Consider the following 6,921-nt stretch of genomic DNA (forward strand, 5'->3'; position numbering starts at 1 on the left):
AATTTAGATCTTTTAAATACTGCACTGTAAAGAATAATTCAAATTTACATGTTATAAGTGTTTTTCGAATGCTGATTCCCATGTGAGAAATCATGCTACTGACTTAACCCTCCCCACAAAACTAAGTCTTGCTGTGTTGCCTGGGTTGGTCTCAAGCTCCTGAGTTCCAGAGATACCCCTGCCTCAGCCTCCTAACCGGCTGGGACTACTACGGCACCACTGTGACCAGCTCCTGTTTGTTTTTTTCTGCATATTTTGACATAAAACTGCCATATACCTTTAAAAAAAATTTTTTTTTTTTTGGTACCAGGGATCAAACTTGGAACCTTGCTCTTGAGAGGCAGGCGGCAGCACCACTGAGCTAAATCCCCAGCCCTAAAATTGCTGTTTTGAACATTATTACATGTCTTCTCAAATAGACAGCCTAGCCATCTCAGTTTAATTGAGAAGTACCAGAGATTTCATGGGTCCCTTGAATTGGTCACATGTGTAGCTACTTTTCTGTGTCTATCTCTGAATAATGGATGTCAAGGCTGAAATGGCAATGGCAGTAGTTCTCATATACAGTTACTAATTCACCATTTCTCATTACTTAGCTTCATAAGCAAAATAAACTTAAGTATGACTTTTATGTGATATTTCCTAAATTGTTATACTTTAGGTTTTGCACAAGTAGATTACCTCCTTTGTATACAGGTGGTCCTTCCTTTGGACACTAGTGTGGGGCAGTAAAAATAACAGTGCAAATGATCTTAATAATCAATGGGAAAATGTTTGCTCCATAATCTTTAAAAAATTTCATCAAAACTTAAAAAGCTGTCTTATTGTTGGTTTTATATATATGTATATATACACACACATATATGCACATGTACACATGGATCTGATGTATAGGGCTATAAATAGATGTGGTTATATAAATATAGGGAAACAAAAAAGAGTAAAATTAGTATTCAGATTACTAACTTAAAATGTTAAGATACTGAAAATTGATGTTTTGGTAAATCTCACCAAAAGTAGCTTGAACAGTACTTGTCTTTTTTTTTTTTAAACAATTAATTCATTCTGCTTTATTTTCTGGCAAACCTCATAAAGGACAAGTGACCCTTTCCCCTGAACACTAGGTCCTTGTTCCTAGCACTGGATGAGGGACCCTGTGACAGGCAGGAATGACATCACCAGCTCAAAACTGCTGCTCTCTCCTTGGACAAGCAAGTTCTGTCTTCATGTACAGTGTTTAAGTCTGTGTGACTTTTCCTAACTGCCCCTTGGTGACAGCAAGTCTTGTGTTCAGATCAGGACACGAGCCCGTGTGTCTAGGTGCTCACGGCACCCGAGTGGGCATGTGGGGTGTGGTGGCCCCAAGTGGAAGTGACCCAACCCCTACCCCCTACCGTGGTCCTGGGGTTTGTGTCCCTAGGGGATTTCCATGCTGAAATCCCAACCCCCAAGCAATGACGCAAGATGCGATCCAGGAATACGGTGAAAAAATTTTAGTAAAAGATAATGCCATCAATCCTCTCAAAATCCTCTCCCTTGCTTTGAACACACTCATCCCATGGCTCTTGTACTTGCTGCAGCAGCTCTGGGGTCCTCTTTCCTGAGTCTTTGGTTGCACTGTCCTGGCTGCCTCTTTGTTCTGAATGGATTCCAAAGCTTTCCCTTCCATGGTCATTCTGATGTTGGGGAAGAGCCAGAAGTACACAGTGCCACATCGCGTAAGGGTGAGGGCACTGTAATATTTTTATAAGCCTGTCTTTCACTTGGGTGGCACTCAGCATCAGCATTCACCACATTTTTTCTTTTAATTACACCTGGTGAACTCTTAAGGTGATGCTTTTAAGAGGTGATTATGACATAGGGCCAACCCCCATGAATGTGATTAGTGCCATCATAAAAGAGGCCTGAGGCCGGGTATGGTGGTGCATGCCTGTGATCCCATCGTTGGGAGAGGGTGAGGCAGGAGTATTGCAAATTTGAACCTAGCCTGGGCAACTGAGTGATCTGGCAGTACTCTGCCTCAAACAAAAACAAATAAACAGGCTGAATACATAGCTCAGTGTGACGGCCCTGGGTTCAACCCCCAGTCCTGAAAAAGGAAAAAGAAACTGGAAAGCTGCCCATGTAACTCAGCGGTAGAGTGCCTTCCTAGTGCACGCGAGGCCTTGAGTTCAATCCCCAATGGCATAAAAAAGAAGAAAGAAAACTGTTTATTGACAGGTACACGCGGATGCACAGCCGGGTGGTGAATCCGGGGCGGCAGAGCCTCAAGCCGGGGTGTGTCACTGCCCTGGTGGGGCTGGCACACAGCTTAGCCCCCCGAGCTCCGCAAAGACGTGTGGTTCTGCAGCCTTGCTCGGGACTCAGCACCCGGCCCATCCTGGTGGCCTTGCCCTGGAAGCGGCCTTTCTTCCCACTCCTTTACCTTACAGACCTCGGCCACCCTGGGTCTCAGGGTCTCCACAGCTTCGGGGGCCCAGCCAGTAAGCAGAGCCCAGCCCCATTCCCGCCTCCCACGGTCAAGAACAGGGGGTGTCCTCGGCTCCAGTCTCACTGGCAGCGATGTTCCAGAACGCAGAATCACCCTCCTTCGCAGCGCCACCTCCCGCCCCAGTCCGGGCGACTCTGAGGCTGCGGGCGGCTTGCACGGCCAGCTCTCTGAGCAGATTCAGGTTGTTCTTCAGCAGGAGCTTCACTGAGCTCTGGAGCTTGGTCACGTCTGCATGCGGCCCTAAGACCCAATCCTGAGCAATGCTGCGAGAGCCTTTTCATTTGCGTGACTCTGCTCCACCCACTTTAGCACGCGGCGCCTGGCCCGAAAGAGCAGGTTGGTCTTCTTCTTCTCCTTCTCAGTGCCCATGATCATGATGACCTGCAGGTCGCTGAGGTTGCGCACGTATGTCCCTCAGCACATGTTGGCTTCCACACCCTCGATGGTCACCGTGCACGCGCACTGGCCGGCATGATGGTCTGGCAGCCCCCAGGCCCGGCTCCACCTCCGGGTCATCTGGGCTCAGCCCGCCCACACTGACTGGCAGCCACACACGGGATCTTCTCGTTCACGCTCTGCTCGATGGCAGCCACTGCGAGGTGGTCTTCAGTCCAAACAGGCGCTCGGCAACTGCGGTGATGAGATGTTGCCGCAGTGCTGCTACATTTGGTCAAAGCGCCGCTCCCAGTCCAAGTGGACCCTAAAGTGATCAGCTTCAGCCCCGGCGGGTCATTGTCGGCACAGGGACATCTTCGGCTACACCCCTGTCGTCAGACTGACCCTGCCGTCGGGGAAGAGCAACTTGTCTTCCAGCACCATCTGGAACACGCGCTGCGCCTTCTGGCCTTCACCTGCCTCTGGCACGACCTCGACGGTGGACAAAGTTCTTACAGGTTTCAGTTCATATTTGGCTGGATCCAAGGCAGGGTGGCAGAGGGGCAACAGTTCATGGCGGTGGAAGACAACAAAAGCAACCAGGGCAGTACTTGTCGTCTTGTTACATGACCTGCAATAAGGAGTAGGCTTCCTTTCTGTCTTGATAAATTTTTATATTTCTTTTAAAGCTTGGGTCACTTTCCAACATGTTATACCATGGGTTTTTAGTATCATCACCTACTTGTGAGATTTTCTTTCTTCCTTTTGCTTTTCTCCCTCTCTCACCCTCTCCACCCCTCCATACAGGACTGAACCCTATCTCTCCAGCCTATTTATTTATTTACATTTTGAGACAGGGTCTTGCTAAATCAATAAGTTGACCAGGATGGGTTCCAACTTGCAATCCTCTTACTTCAGCTTCCTATAGTGCTGGGATTACAGGTGTGCACCACCATGCCCAGTGAAAATTCTCCTCATTTGAAGCTTTTTGAGGGACTTATTTCCTTTGTGTCATGGACATCTTCATCCTTCTCACTGCAACCCGTTTCTGCATTTGTGAACATCATCATGAGATTCTTCCCCCCCATTAAGTTTATTGGTACATTTTAGATATAAAATACAGTTGCATTCATCATTGGGATCTTGTACCATTACATGAGTATCTTGGTTCTTATTTTTTTCCCCTTCCCCTGCCCTCCTTTCACCCCCTCCACCCTTCCCTATTTGCAAAGACTTTGTTTCCACTTTTTTCCTTTTCTCATATTTTTTCTTTTCCCTTCTTTCCTTTCCCCTACCCCTCCCACTCCCCCTGCTCCTTTAGACCTTTACATGCTATTACACAATATCAATTATACATTTTTAAAATTACAGTATCAAGATCTAGGAGACATTACCACAGATTTTTACAGAATTTAAAAGGATATAGAAAGCATACTACAAAAATCTTTTTTGAAATAAATTTGACAACTTCTAAGAAGTACCTTGCAAGACAAATTCATGAAACTAACTCTGGAGGAGTTAGTTAAACTTTGAATAAAATTTGAATAGCACCTATTAAAGAAAGTATAATCCTAGCTTGAAAACCTACCTATATGACAACAGGTTCATATACATTTCAATTGATAAATTATATCAAACATTTAAAGCAGAATAAAAAAGGAACGCTTCTCCCTTCATTTTAGGAAATCAACATTGTGTTAATCCTAAAACTGGATAAAGATAATAGAAGAAAAAAGTATGAACATAGATAGAAATTTGTTTAACAAAACAAACTCTTACAAGTCAGATCTGGCAGTATGTAGAAAGTGGTTTTATTATAGGTATGGCAGTGTTGGTTCAGTATTGGAAGATCTACCCCAAAAGTCATCATTTTAACAGAGGAAAGGAAAAAGTCATATGATCCTGTCAGTAGTTGGAGAAAAAGTATCGGACTAAATTCCACAGCTGTTCATCATAAACGCTATCAGGAGACTAGAAGTAGAAGAGAACCTTCTCAACAGATTGAAGACATGTACTCCATACTTCCAGCTAGAACACCTTATATGAATGGAGAAGATAAAATGCTTTCTCCTAAAGGTGAGGAACAAGGGAAGATATGGCTACTCCTCATCTGTCCATTAAACTTTCAAACATAGGCCCAAATCAAAATAGTCTGGCAATAAAAATAAACAATTAGCATAGGATTGGCAAATTAGAAATAAAATCTTTATATGTAGATGAAATTATAATCTACAGAGAAAATACTAAGAAATCTCTAGGAGCCCCTAGAATGTGTATTTGAATTTAGCAGGATTAGAAAACACAAGGTATATATAAAAATTCAGGTCTATATATACTTTCTATAAATGAAGAATTGGATATTGAAATTTAAAAGTTATGTAGGCATACAAAGGACCTAGAAAAGTAAAAAGAAAAAAAAACAGTGTTGGAAGACATTTATTACTTAATTTTAAGACTTCCTCTAAAGCTACAGTAATCAAGACAATGTAGGCATAAGGAAAGACATATAGATCATTGGAATAAAACAGAGAATCTAGAAATAGAACCACACATATATGGTCCACTGAGTTTTGAAAGATTATTTAACATTAACATTTTATAGAATATAAACTCAACTCAAGGGCAGAGGAAAAAATAGTGTTTTCAGCAAATGGTACTAGAATACCTGTTATCTGTATGTAAAAAGTTAACCTCAACCCTTTATTTCCATACATAAAGATAACTTGAAAGGATCTATGAACCTAAATATGAAAGACTAAAACTTTAAGAAGAAATTATAAGGGAAAATGTTCATGAATTTAGGGTAGGCAGGAATTTTCTAGGATACAAAAAACATGATGTATAAAAAAATTGATAAATGAGATTCCATCAAAATTTAGAACTTTAAAAGACATTGTTAGGAAAATGAAAAGTAGTCCTTAAACAAATCATATTTACAAAGCATATAACCTATGACCAGAATATATAAAGAACTCTTACAGCTCATTAATGGACAACCCAATTAAAGTGTAGACACAAGAAGATGATAAATAGCCAGTACAGCACAAGGAAAGATGTGCAACTCTAGAATCAGAAAAATGCTAATCATGAGCAATAACAAGATTGAATTATATACTCATTAGGGAGATGAAGTCAAAAGTTTTAAAAGCCTTGACATGACTTTTTCTTTTTGTTGGATTCTTCCCCTTTGCTTTTAATTTGTCATGCCCAACAGATTCATTCTGCTGGGCTTCCTGGGGTTGTGATACTCATTGTCTTTTCGTAGGATATTGTCTAAAATTTTTTGGAGTGCTGGTTTGGTATTCATGAAGTTCCTGAGGTGCTCCTTATCATGAAAGTATCTTATTTCTCCATCAATTTTGAAAGATAGTTTTGCAGGGTACATCAATCTGGGTTGGAGGCGGTTTTCCTTTAGGGCTTGAAATACATCATTCCAAGCTCTTCTTACCTTGAGAGTTTGCATTGAGAAGTCTGCTGTGATTCTGATGGGCTTTCCTTTGTATGTGATTTGTTTCTTTCCTCTCACTGCTTGTAGAATTTTGTTCTTCTGTTGCGTTTCTGGAATCCTAACTATTATATGCCTATGTGTAGAGTTTTTTGATCAAGGCTAGCTGGAGTCCTGTATGCCTCACTTATCTTTATATCAAGTTGTTTTCCCTTGCTTGGGAAGTTTTCTGACTTCACTTCTGTGAACACCTTTTTTATGTCATCTGCACTCTCTCCTGTTTCTTCTTTGAGCCCAATCAGTCTTATGCTATTCTTCTTTCCATCATCTAGCAGCTACTGGATTGATTTCTCATGTTTCCTTACAATTTTAAAGAAATTTTTCTTTTCCTGGTCACTAATTGCAATCTTATCTTCTATATCTGAAATTCTGTCCTCACATTGGTTCATTTTGCTGCGTAGACTTTCGATGGAGTTTTCAATTTCCTGGAAATCTGTTTGCATCTGTTTTATGGATTCCATTTGTTTCCTATGTTGGGATTCCATCATGTTCCAAAGATCCTCTAATTCTTTATCTGTGTCCTCTCTAGATTTATTAATCATGTCTTGCA

General features: G+C 41.7%; 1 pseudogene; it reads right to left on the bottom strand.

Annotated features, from left to right (window-relative positions):
• Positions 1–2,311: 2,311 nt before the first annotated feature.
• Positions 2,312–3,310, bottom strand: LOC101706015 (alanyl-tRNA editing protein Aarsd1 pseudogene; annotated as a pseudogene).
• Between the last annotated feature and the right edge of the window lie 3,611 nt (positions 3,311–6,921).

This window comes from Heterocephalus glaber, unplaced genomic scaffold, assembly GCF_053883595.1.
Source record: "Heterocephalus glaber isolate CG9 unplaced genomic scaffold, H.glaber_assembly_v1.0 deba00001454, whole genome shotgun sequence".
Taxonomy (NCBI): Eukaryota; Metazoa; Chordata; class Mammalia; order Rodentia; family Bathyergidae; genus Heterocephalus; species Heterocephalus glaber.